Source organism: Neophocaena asiaeorientalis, unplaced genomic scaffold, assembly GCF_003031525.2.
Source record: "Neophocaena asiaeorientalis asiaeorientalis breed wild unplaced genomic scaffold, Neophocaena_asiaeorientalis_V1.1 scaffold581, whole genome shotgun sequence".
NCBI lineage: Eukaryota > Metazoa > Chordata > Mammalia > Artiodactyla > Phocoenidae > Neophocaena > Neophocaena asiaeorientalis.
In genome coordinates, this window is record NW_020172732.1 from 2,620,731 (window position 1) to 2,634,436 (window position 13,706).

Consider the following 13,706-nt stretch of genomic DNA (forward strand, 5'->3'; position numbering starts at 1 on the left):
GAGACACCGCTTATAGATGGATACTTTCTCGTGGTTCTGCTCTTGCTATATTGGTGACTTAGAGTCTGAGGCGGCAAACAGGACGAAAAAAGGATGAAGTAAACGGACCGGGGACCTGTAGGCCGCTGCTACTGTTGCTGCCAATCAATAGGCGTTAGTGCCCCGGAAGTGGCTGACCTACTGGGTTTGAAGGGGGTGGGGCGTTTCTCTTACTACGGTGGCCGGAGAGCTCGAGGTGCCTGTAGCTGCGGCGCTGAGGTCGGGGCATCTGCGTGTGTGTCGGCTGCTTTTGTGGCGGCTGCTGGTGGAGCTGGAACATTTCCCGGTTGGTGGCTCCTGCACATTGTTTACATTTTTCCAGTTCTGTTTTAGGTTTTTCGGTGAGGGGTCGACTTGAGTTCCTCTGACTCCGCTAGCCTCAGAGGAGGTTGGGACTTAGCGTCTCTGGTCCTTCCAAATGACCGGGTTTCTTGGGGGCCCCTGCCCTCAGTGGAGACCCAGTAGCCAACAGTTTAGGCTCTCTGAGGGTTTTGGCGCCTCCCTCATCTCTGTTTCTGGTGTAATTTGTTTTCTGACTCCTTGCCCTTCCTGGTCTCCAGAGCTAACGAACCGTAAGCCTTCCTGTGGGCAGCTGTTCCCCCTCTCCTAGAGGCTTTTCGTACGTGTTTCAGGCACTATCGCTAGTCCCCTAAGCTATTGCATCCATTTAACTCCTTCCCTATTTCTCTCCGTTAAAAAAAGAACAGAAAAGAGAAAAAAAAAAATCCCCCCGAATCAGATTCTCAAGATCTCAATCTTCTCATTCCTAACTCCTTTATCCCTTTTTAGGCCTTTGTTACTGCTTCAGACTCTTAACACATTTGCCTGAATATCTTAATGCTTTTCCACTCAGACATTAACGTTTAATCACTTTATTTGTTTCTTACTCATCCTCAACTCTTCGACTTCCATCCACATGTCAGGGCTTTTTAGGTTGGATGTTCAAACACATTCTTATGATGACTGGTGAATACGTGACGAACAGCCAAGCATGACTCTGCTTATGAAGTTTATACTTAAGATCTATTTGGCTTACATTTTTGTTTTGTATTGATTATTCTCCCACAAGGGGTTCACTGCTACCCTATGGTTAGAGGAGAATACCTCATCCTACAGCTCTTTGTATCTGAATTAACTTAGATGGGATTTTTTTCCCTTCTCCTACTCGAAACATACGTCCCCAGTAGAATTTTTGCGATGATTTTGTGTCAATTAATAGCAGATAGACACAAGGGAATGCTCTTTCCTCCTTGGTTGTTTATGATTTGTAATTAGATTGTGAGTCATTGAAAGTACACAGAGGGATTAGAAAAGCTTTTGAAAGGTAAAGTCTGTGTGTGTACCAATTTACAAGTAAATAAAGTGTCTTCCCTGAACAAGGGAGAGTTTCTAATTAGTCGAATAATCTGATGCTGTATTGAATTAATTATCAGTTCTTTCACTGTAAAATTTTGGGACGTGTTTAAAGTCAAAAAGTAGCCAATATGAGAACTTTTATAGTTTAGTAAAAAGAGTTTAAAAACCATTTAACTGATGCTCATTTTTCTGTAAAATGGAATACGAATATATTGAAAAGTTTATTTGTTGTGATTGTTTATGAGATATTTCTCTCTCTATATATATATTTAATTTATTTTATTTATTTAGTTTTGGCTGCGTTGGGTGTTCGTTTCTGTGCGCCGGCTTTCTCTAGTTGTGGTGAGCGGGGGCTACTCGTTGTTGCGGTGAGCGGGCTTTTCATTGTGGTGGCTTCTTGTTGCAGAGCACGGGCTCTAGGCACGCGGGCTTCAGTAGTTGTGGCTCGCGGGCTCTGGAGCACAGGCTCAGTAGTTGTGGCGCATGGGCTTATTTGCTCTGCGGCATGTGGGATCTTCCCGGACCAGGGCTTGACCCTGTGTTCCTGCCAATCCGCATTGGCAGGCGGATTCTTAACCACTGCGCCACCAGGGAAGCCCCTTATGCATAATTTGATAGATCTGGTAAAACAGCATTGTTTACTATTCAGTAATGTTTTGTAGACAGAAATTTTTGTACTTCTTGTCTTTCTTGGGGTCATGTAAGTTAAATAACTTTGCAGCTTTCTTCTATTATGAGTATTTTACTATTCTAATAGCAGAATTATTGTTCTTCTTTAGGAGTCAAAGATAATCTCTATGTCAATAAAATGTAAATATTAATACATGTACCCAGTCTAAATGAGGTTATTCCTAATTAGTCAGAAATGGTTTTAGCCACGTTTAAGAGTGGGGCTAAATGTATAATATTTCAGAATTAATTCACTCATGAAATTCTTTATTGGATAAATGATAGGCTAGACATTACTCAAATTTTTTATATTTTTCCTGAGATTTTATTCATTTAGTAGGCATTTATTAAATGCTTCTTACTATTTAACTTTTGTCACCATATCATCAAACCATTTATTGAGAACATCCTCTTGCCCTCAGCTCTGTACCAGATGCTTTAAAGCAAGGGTCCCTACCCCCCGAGCCACGGACTGGTACTGGTCTGCGGCCTGTTAGGAACGGGGCTGCCCAGTAGGAGGTGAGTGGTGGGCCAGCGAAGCTTCATCTGCGGCTTCCCATCACTTGCATTACCACCTGAACCATATTCCCCTCCCCACGAAACTGGTTCCTGGTGTCAAAAAGTTTGGGGACCACTGCTTTAAAGCATTATTGCATTAAATCATTATACCAACTCATTGAGCTATTGAGCATTATTTACATTTAGCAGATGAAGAAACTGAAGCTCAAAGAATTCAAGTAATTTAGTCCAGTTCCTTTTGACTCTTCGCACTTACTACAGTTGCAAAGATTTGTTCACTACTCTGGAATATATAAAGAGCATTAATTCAATAAATACTTGCTAAGCAGCTATTACGTACCAGATACTCTTCTAGGTGCTGGGAATAGAACAGTGAACAAGAGACAAAAGTCTCTGCTCTTAGGGAGCTTACATTCTATTAGAATGTTTGACATGTAAACCTTGCCTTCAAGAAACAAAATATAGGCAGTATGCGTTTGGTTTTATGTGTTTTAGAATGTTAAGGTTGAAAAGAGAGATTAACCAGGGAATATTTCATGAAGAAGATGAGATTTGATCTAGAACTAAAATAGTGAGTATAAATTTGGTAGGTAGAAATTGGGAGGAAAGTAATTCCAGTTTGAGGCACAAAATGAGCAAAATTCTAAATTGTAGGAGAGAGAGATTAGTGGGAGGGACAGTTAACTGGATTGCTTTGTATCTTCATTTCTTTGCATATAGGTGGGCAGTGTTGGCTGAATTTGAAACAAATGTTTAAATGAATGAAGCTGTGGCAAGAGCTCAGATACCAGGCAATGAGGAATTAGATAGATCTAGTGTTATTATTGTGGGATTTAAAAAAAAGAATTAATTGGATAACTGTTGGTGAAAGAACCAGTAAGCACTGTTAATTATTGAATGTTGGGAGTGGCGTGGTGGCCAAAGGAGAAGGGAGGCTAGACTACCAGATTTGAACTGAGTGGGTCAGGTGTATTGTAGATTTACCTGTGATGAGGGTTTTTTATTTGTTTATTTTATTCCAAGGTGCACCATTATTTTATGAACTGCCGTGAAAGAAAAAAAATATTGCCCATTAAACATAAAAAGATTGTCAACTGTAAGGTATATTCAGTTTCAGAGTTTAAAATGTAAAAATGTGTGATCTAGAAATGATGAAATAAGGTACTCCTTATGATGGTTCATGAGTCTTGTAACTACTTAATTTTTTTGGACTGTTTATAAATGTTTGTAATCTTTGACATGCATTCAATCATTTAGCATTTATTTATTTACTAGGCACGCTTCTAGGCCACAGTGATATAGTGATGAGTAAATGCAGTCTCTACCTCATAGAACTTATGAGGGGAGGCAGACATAAATCAAATATTCCATCAAAGAAATGTAAAGTTGCAACTATTGTAAATTCTATGAAAAAGGACTTGATGTTATACAGAAGAAAAACTGTTTACAGAGGAGATAAGAGTGTGGATGAGGAGAGGCCAGATGAGAGATGGTAATATCTTAGACAAGGTGGTGGTAAAGACAGGTAAAAGTGGATGGGTTTTAGAGATGTTTGGGAGGTAGAACTGGGTGATGAATTGGATATGAGGAATGAGGGAGAGAAAGGTGCCATCAGCCACCACTACCATTTTGGCTTATGTAGCTGGATGGATTGTGGTACAGTTCATTGAGGTAGAGAACATTGTAAGATGACTGGGTTTGGGGGGACATGCTTTGTTTCTTAATATTTTTTCACTGTGGCATCAGTGTTCAAGGTTTATGTCTTAATTATTCTTTTTTTCCTTTTATGTCGTTGTTTAAGTTAAGTATGTTTGAGGAATGCTGTACCTGAAAAAAGTTTTTTCAGTATTTTTTCCCTTGAGTGGGCAGGGATAAGGTTCTAGATTAAGGCTTTTGGAAATATGTTGGTATTTGTTTTGAATTTATATGTAACATATTCAACCATATATATGAATAGGTAACTGAGTAATACAGCTCTATATCATTTTTATTTGCACTTGGGATTTGGCAGTAAATTGGGCATCTGGTTAAATTCTAACTTCATTCAGTTGGTGTATGTGTAAATATAAATATGTGTATTAGGGAAAAAAGGCATGCTTATGATTTTCTTTGAAATAACTCCATTGTGTAGTTTTTGGTAGATATTGAATTAATACAGTCAGTTATTTAAATTTTACATTTCATAGTAAAGCAGTAGAGGGTACAGAGCAAAAAGCTTGGGCTTGGAGTCAGATTGCCTGGATTCAAGGTGTGTTTTGCTATTTAGTAGCAGTATGATCTTGCAAAAGTTATTCAGCCTTTGTTATTTTTTAAATCTATAAGATGAGGATAATAATAGTACCTGTCTTATAGAGTTGTTGTGAGGATTAAGTGAGATGGTATGTGTGCATAGGTTTACAAAATTCCTGGTACAGAGTTTGTTTATTATTATCGTTATCATTATTATTATAGTGATGTGGTGTCTGGGATCATCTGTACTTCTGTAACAACATTTTAATTTAGAGTTCCTTTTAACTAATAGATCTTGATTGGGGAAAAAATCGTTTGGTAGTCATATTTGGATTTGGAGAAAATGTTATACAAGACAGCTTTTGTTTATTCACTATTGTGCTAGGTGAGTCAGCACATGTCATCTTTCACAGAATTCTCATCAGAGATTATGGTTAGTCTACAGCTATAATTGGAAGTTAATGATGGATTGGCTTATAATTACTTATTATTTGTTAGGATTATTACTTTCATTTTTAGTCCAACCTGTCTGAACTTTGTACTGGCTTTTAGGTCTTATGGATAGGGTGAAGAAGTAGTTAAACGTTATAAAGTCTGATCAGCTGCTCTAAAGTCGATTTAATTTCCATCCTACTTTTTTCCCCAACTTTTTTTCTTTTGAAAGTTTCAAACCTATACAAAAAAGTTTAAAGAGTAGTACAACAAATACCTGTATATCCTTTACCTAGACTCACTAGTTGTTAACATTATGCTTCTTTTGCTTTTTTGCTTTTTCTCTAACACACACACACACACACACACACACACAAATGTACACTTTTTTTTTCCTTGCTGAAGCATTTGAAAGTAAGGTGGAAACATCATGATACTTCTAAATACTTCATCATGCATCGCCTAGTAACTAGGACATCCTTCTACATAACCATAATGCCATTAGCATACCCAAATAATTTAATTTTGATATGATAATATTATCTAATGTATAGGCCATATGAAAAAATTCAGATTTACCTGGATGTTCCAATAATGTCTCTTATAGCTTTTTAGGAAAATAACACTGAATTGAGTAAGAGATTTCATTGAATTGTGTTTGGTTGTCATATCTCTCTGTTTTCTTTTATCTAGAACAATCCTCACCTTTTCTTTTTCCTCCTATCTTCCTTCCTTTTTTTTTTTTTGTGGTACGTGGGCCTCTCACTGTTGTGGCCTCTCCCGTTGCAGAGCACAGGCTCCGGACGCGCAGGCTCAGCGGCCATGGCTCACGGGCTCAGCCGCTCCGCGGCATGTGGGATCTTCCTGGACCGGGGCACGAACCCGCGGACTCCCAACCACTGCGCCACCGGGGAAGACCCTTCCTTTTTTTTTTTTTTTTTTTTTTGGTGTTTCAAGACATTGACATTTTTGAAAAGTCTAGGCCAATTGTTTTGTAGAATGCCTCACAAAATGAATTTGATTGTTTCTTCACAGTTTCAGGCTAAATAGTTTTCTTTTCAAGACTGTTACATGGTAGTTATTGTAAACTTTCCATTTGATCACATCAAGAGTAATGTAATGATAATTTGTCCATTTATTGGTGATGTTAAGGTTGACCACTTAGGTTAACCAGATTCCTACATTTTAAAGGTGTCTTTTCCCTTTTATACTTAACAGTTAATCTGTGGAGGTGATACTTTATCATTAGCTATTCTGTTTTCCAACAATTTTTTTTCTATACGGTGGTTTTAGTAGCCGTTGATAAACCTTGCCTGAATAAATCATTGCATTGGTTGTTGCCAAATAATGGTTTTCCAGTTCTCTCAATCCTTCTACATATGTTTGCTGGCTATTTTCTTTAAAGAAGAGATATTCCTCCTCTCACTTTTTATTTTATTTTAAAGGAAGATACAAAAAAAATATTTATTTATTTATTTGGCTGCATTGGGTCTTAGTTGTGGTGCGTGGGCTCTTTGTTGAGGCGTGTGCGCTTCTCTCTAGTTGTGGTGCGTGGGCTCCAGAGCGCACAGGCTTAGCTGCCTGGCGGCCTATGGGATCTTAGTTCCCTGACCAGGGATCGAACTCTCGTCCCCTGCACTGGAAGGCGGATTCTTAACCACTGGAACACCAAGGAAGTCCCTCTCCTTTTATTTTAGTACCTCTATGTACCCAAGGATTCCTTTTTAAAAAACGTATCCGATGTGATGATCTGTTACCATTATTCTTTTTGATGACTGAATTACCTCAAATTTGTTTAGTCCCTTCAAACTAGTTCCTGTGGCCTTTGCATATGTCCACATTGGTATTTGGGCACCTTCTTACTTCTTTGTACAGTAAGGTGTTCCAAGCCCACCTTGTATATTCTACTTGGAATCAACTATTTAACAGTGGAGCCCTCGTTCATTTTAGTGGGAAATGGTACTTAGAAACCAAAATTTGGGCATTGAATATACTCACTACTACTACTGTTGTTGCTTCTAGGCCCTTTAAATGGTTACACACATACACACACATTTTTTAAAAGAAATCATGATTTTATAGGATACCTTCAATTCAAGTTCAGAATCACAGAGTTCAACTTTACCTTTCCTCAGTTCATATTTGTATCTCCCTTTTCCTACAGGGAGAATTCTGATTCTCAACCATATCAATATATTTACTCATTTAATCTGCCCTACACACACATATGATAGTTTTGGAATTGCTATACTGATACTCCCTCCTGCAACAGATTTACCAAGTAAAGATTTCTTTGCCTCTTTATGTCCTTATAATATATCCCACTAAAGATATATAGTCAAAGAAAGCAGGTGTTCAGAGGTATTTGAATTATTTCTTCTGTGATTATGTTATCAATTTAAAATATAGTTAAGTTCCTACTAAACTACTTTTTAATAGACTCTTTCTGTAAAATCGATTATCTGTAAAACTACTAAAGTAGACATAATAATTTAAAACTTTATCATAATATATAGTAATAGGGAGCTCTAGGATAGTTATGTCAGATAGAGAATATGCAGCTTTTATCTTTATAAGGCTTTAAATTTGTAGCTCTTTTTTCAAACTGATATAATTTTTTACTGTTTAAAATTAGAAATGATGAGAAAAATGTCATCAAACAATTCCATTTGTAAGCCAAAACAATTATGTTTGTGAACATTTTAAACAGTGCTCTTCTTTTGACTGATGATACAATTCAAGCATTAATCTTTAACAATAGACATAATTGTTCAGGGTACTTTAACTCATTCCTAAAAATTATGGCTAGTGTTTTCCTGTATTGACACCCAGAATAGAAAGATTTATGTTATTTGTATGTCCTTGTTCTTTGTATTTGAAGAATGTCAGTTATGACTGTGTGTTACCCTGTGATTTTTTTTCATGTGTGAATGTTCTCATTGGAAGTGGAAAAATATTTCTCTTAATTATTATAGCATTTTATTTTTTATTATTATTATCATTTTTTTGCGGTATGCGGGCCTCTCACCGCTGTGGCCTCTCCCGTCACGGAGCACAGGCTCCGGACGCGCAGGCTCAGCGGCCATGGCTCACGGGCCCAGCCCCTCCGCGGCACGTGGGATCCTCCCGGACCGGGGCACGAACCCGTGTGGCCTGCACCGGGAGGCGGACTCTCAACCACTGCACCACCAGGGAAGCCCGGGATTGATATTTGTTACTAAAAATGCAAGCAGGTAGAAAAGGTTACAGTAGATGAAAAACTTCCTCACAGGTCAATTTATTTGATGGGATAGTTAAAAGCACATCAAAAATTCGAAATCAATATCTATATTTCTTTTGCTGCAGAATACCATTTGGGGAAGATGCCCAACTGTACACAAATCCTGGAATCCTGCAGTGTTTTTATTGGTTGTGCTGCGTGACTGAGATATATTCTGTAGAATCAGTCCCCTAAAGTTCTGTCAGTTTTTACTGGCTTTAAATCCTCAGTGGATAAAATATTCTATTTATTTCCATATGGGGGAGGCTGATTATCCTTATCTGCTCTTCAGGGACATCGATTTGAGTACCTTTTACATTTATCAATTTATAATTTATCGACTATCTTAATGTGTGGTTGTGGTTAGAAAAGTGACTCTCTAAAACTGACATTTGGGTCTCAACCGATGATTTTCATATCAAATGTTGTAGTTCTGTCTTCCAAAACAGCTCTGTTTAGTCTTCACTCTGCACTTCAAATTATTAACAATAAAGTTGAGGAATGAACCTCATCTAGTGGCTTTATCTATGTTTACTGAGGTAAAGAGTTTTCTCCTCTTTAATGCTATTATTTTTAAATTAAAACTGGAATCATTAGAATGTAAACAGCAAACAGAAATATGGAAATGGTGGATGATAAAATTTGTTGTAGTATGCGTTAGTGAAGAATGTCTACTTGAAAAAAGTGTTACCAATTTCTCTGAAGTTTTAAGAAATAAACCATAAATCCCTTCTAAAAAGTATTTGGAAATTGTGGAGAATGTTATTTGGATGGTTTTTTAGACTGAGGCTCTGACAACACTACATAAAATAACCAAGAGTTTTGACATATCATTTTTTTTTTTTTCCTGGAGCAGTCAAACCATGTATTTTAGGTATCACAGGAGATTGAAATATACTGACTGGATAATGGGTATATCACCTCTTCACTTTATAATTGATAGACTAGTGAATTTTAATTCATTTTTAATTTTTTTTTTTTAAATCAGGAAAGCTTTTGGAAAGGGAATTTGTAGGTGAGGATAGTTTAGAATTGTGGTTTCTTCATTTGTATGTTTTTTTTCTTTTATAGTTAAACTAAAAGTACTGTTTGTCTTGCCTTTCCCTGGCAAACAAAAAGAAAAAATTTTTTTCTTCATTGATTTTTTTAAATTATTATATACATTTTCTTCCAGCTTTATTGAGATATAATTGACACACAGCACTGTATAAGTTTAAGATGTACAGCATAATGATTTGACTTACATACATCATGAAATGATTATCACAATAAGTTGAGTGATCATCTGTCATCTCATATAGATACAAAATTAAAGAAATAGAAAAAAAATTTTTTTTCTTGTGAAGAGAACTCAGGATTTAACTCTCTTAAGTTTCATATATAACATACAGCAGTGCTAATTATATTTATCATGTTAATTACGTCCCTAGTACTTATTTATCTTACAACTGGAAGTTTGTAACTTTTTTTTTTTTTTAATAACTGGAAGTTTGTACCTTTTGACTACCATCATCCAACTCCCCCTCTGCCATCCTCTCCTCTGGTAACCAGAAATCTGATGTCTTTTTCTATGAGTTTGTTTGTTTTTGAAGTATAATTGACCTAAACACTATGTTAGTTCCTATTAACATAGTGATTTGGTATTTTTATACATTTTAAAATGATCACCACAATTAGTTACAGTATGTCACCATCCAAAGATATTATGTAATTATTAACTATATTCCCTATTCATACCTGAGACTCATTTAAAGAAAATAGTAGACTGAATGGATGCAAGTATTAATTTATGCTTTTTCCTCTTTCCAGATCTCACCACATTTATTTTTAGGAGAAAAAAAAATTATGAGTTAACAAGGGGTAGCCTCCAAGTCATTTTACTCAGCTAAAGCTGTTCTGGGGAATTACACTGAGGAAGTTAAGTTTTGTAAATGACTAAATAGCTGAATCTGATGTCTTTGAGAAACACAAGAATAATGTTTATCTTAAAAAGGAAAAAAGCACTTTGTCTCAGCATTTTTATTTTTCTCATAGGCTGTTTAGGAACTTTGTAATAGAATGTCTTCTCTGTAGATTTCTTAGTTGAGCAGTTTAAGTTGTTTTTGTTAGAATTTAACATAACCTGGACATATTTGTAATTTCCTGTGTTAAGTTTTTCATTTGAGCGGTTTATTTTTGAATAATTCTGTTATTATTTTAAAAGAGGCTCAATGTAAACAATTTAATAAAGACAAGTACAAAAAAAAAGTAGAAATGACATTGCATAATGTCAGCATAGTCTCAACATAAATCATACCTTGTTAAATAAAGCTTCTCCTAATGTTAAAAAAAATGATATTGCATCTCTTAGAGATTTCCACTTTTAACATTATGGACTTTTAAAAAAATATTTATTGGAGTATAATTGCTTTATATTGCTGTGCTAGTTTCTGCTGTATAACAAAGTGAATCAGCTATACGTATACTTATATCCCCATATACCCTCCCTCTTGTGTCTCCCTCCCAGCCTCCCTATCCCACCCCTCTAGGTGAACACAAAGCACCAAGCTGATCTCCCTGTGCTATGCAGCTGCTTCCCACTAGCTATCTATTTTACACTTGGTAGTGTATATATGTCAGTGCTACTCCCTCACTTTGTCCCAGCTTACCCTTCACCCTCCCGTGTCCTTAAGTCTATTCTCTATGTCTGCATCTTTATTCCTGTCCTGCCCCTAGGTTCTTCAGAACCATTTTTTTTTAAGATTCCATATATATGTGTTAGCATACGGTATTTGGTTTTTTCTTTCTGACTTACTTCACTCTGTATGACAGACTTTAGGTCCATCCACCTCACTACAAATAACTCAATTTCGTTTGTTTTTATGGCTGAGTAATATTCCATTGTATATATGTGCCACATCTTCTTTATCCATTCATCTGTTAATGGACACTTAGGTTTCTTCCATGTCCTGGTTATTGTAAATAGTGCTGCAGTGAACATTGTGGTACATGACTTTTTGAGTTATGGTTTTCTCAGGGTATATGCCCAGTAGTGGGATTGCTGGGTTATGTGATAGTTCTATTTTTAGTTTTTTAAGGAACCTCCATACTGTTCTCCGTAGTGGCTGTATCAGTTTACATTCCCACCAACAGTGCAAGAGGGTTCCCTTTTCTCCACACCTCTCCAGCATTTATTGTTTGTAGAGTTTTTGATGATAGCCATTCTGACTGGTGTGAGGTGATACCTCATTGTTATTTTGATTTGCATTTCTCTAATGATTAGTGATGTTGAGCATCCTTTCATGTGTTTGTTGGCAATCTGTATATCTTCTTTGGAGAAATGTCTATTTAGGTCTTCTACCCATTTTTGGATTGGGTTGTTTGATTTTTTTGATATTGAGCTGCACGAGCTGCTTGTATATTTTGGATATTAGTCCTTTGTCCATTGCTTCGTTTGCAAATATTTTCTCCCATTCTGAGGGTTGTCTTTTCGTCTTGTTTATGGTTTCCTTTGCTATGCAAAAGCTTCTAAGTTTCATTAGGTCACGTTTGTTTATTTTTGTTTTTATTGTCCTATAGATTTTGGATTGTCGTGTTTTTGTTTCTATTTGTCTCCAGGTATTTTTTGATTTTTTTCAGTGACCTCAAAATCATGCTAGTAAACATTGGTTGTTTACTAGCATATTGCTTAGCTTCCATGTGTTTGTGCTTTTTTGCAGTATTGTTCTTGTAGTTGATTTCTAGTCTCATGGCATTCTGGTCAGAAAGGATTCATGATATAATTTGGATTTTATTAAATTTACTGAGACTTGTTTTGTGGCCTAGCGTTTGATTTATTCTGGAGAAAGTTCCATGTGCATTTGTAAAGAATGTGTATTTGGCTGTTTTTGAATGGTATGTTCTCTATATATCTTTGAAATGCATTTGATCTAATGTGTCATTTAAACCCCTTTTTTCAAATTGATTTTCTGTCTGGATGATTTTCAGTTCATGTAAGTAGGATGTTAAAGTTCTGTACTATTGATGTTATTGTGTTACTGTCAGTTTCTTCATGTCTGTTAATATTTGCTTTATGTATTTAGGTGCTCATATGTTGTGTGCTTATATATTTACAATAGTTATATCTACTTCTTGGACTGATTCCTTGATCATTATGCAAGCTCTTTCTTTGTCTCTTGTTATAGTCTTTGTTAAAGTCTATTTTGTTTGATATAAGTGTTGCTATCCTGACTTTCATGTCCATTTGCATAGAATACCTTTTTCCATCCCCTCACTTTCAGTCTGTGTCTTTAGATCTGAAGTGAGTTTCATGTAGGCTGCGTATGTATGGGTCTTGTTTTTGTATCCATTCAGCCACTCCCTGCCCTTGTTTGGAGTATTTAGTCCATTTACATTTGAAGTAATTATTGATAGCTATGTAATTTTTGCCATTCTGTTAACTGTTTTGGGCTGTTTGTGTAGTTCTTTTTGTTCCTTTCTTTTTCTTTTGCTCTTTTCCTTTGTAATTTGATGACTAGCTTTAGTGTTGTATTTGGATACCTTTTTTCTTTTTTTTTTTTTTCCTGTGTATCTATTGTAGTTTTTTGCTTGGTTATTACCATGAGGTTTATATATAGCAATCTCTATATATTTATATGATTGTTGTAAGTTGCTGATTTCTTAAGTTCAAACACATTTTAACAACCCTGCATTTTTTCTCCCCCCACCACGTTTATTGTTTTTGACATCATATTTTACATCTTTTTGTTTTGTATATCCCTAACTAGTTATTGTGGATGTAGGTGGTTTTACTACTTTTGTCTTTTAACCTTCCTACTAACTTTGTACTTGGTTGGTTTACTACCTTTATTGTATATTTGCCTTTACCAATGAGGCTTTCCTTTTGTAATTTTTATGTTTCTAGTTGTGGCCTTTCTTTTTCATTTAGAGAAGTCCCTTTAACAATTCCTGTAAAGCTGGTTGGTTGAGCTGAGCTCTTTTGGCTTTTGCTTGTCTGTGAATCTTGATCTCTCCATCAAATCTGAGTGAAAGCCTTGCTGGGTAGAGTCTTCTTGGTTGTAGGTTTTTCCCTTTCATTACTTTAAATGTATTATGCCACTCCCTTTTGGCCTGCTGAGTTTCTGCTGAAAACTCAGCTGATAGCCTAATGGGAGTTCCTTTGTAGCTTGTTGCTTCTTCCTTGGCTGTTTTTAATGTTCTCTTTATCTTTAATTTTTGCCAATTT

At 36.1% G+C, this 13,706-nt stretch overlaps 1 protein-coding gene across 1 annotated transcript in view; it reads left to right on the forward strand.

Annotated features, from left to right (window-relative positions):
* Positions 1-222: 222 nt before the first annotated feature.
* ATG4C (autophagy related 4C cysteine peptidase) overlaps positions 223-13,706 on the forward strand; it is an 83,059-nt gene continuing 69,575 nt past the window's right edge. The window contains exon 1 of the mRNA XM_024740416.1: positions 223-325. The gene's annotated coding sequence lies outside the window, so the exon portion shown is untranslated. The remainder of the gene's footprint in view (positions 326-13,706) is intronic.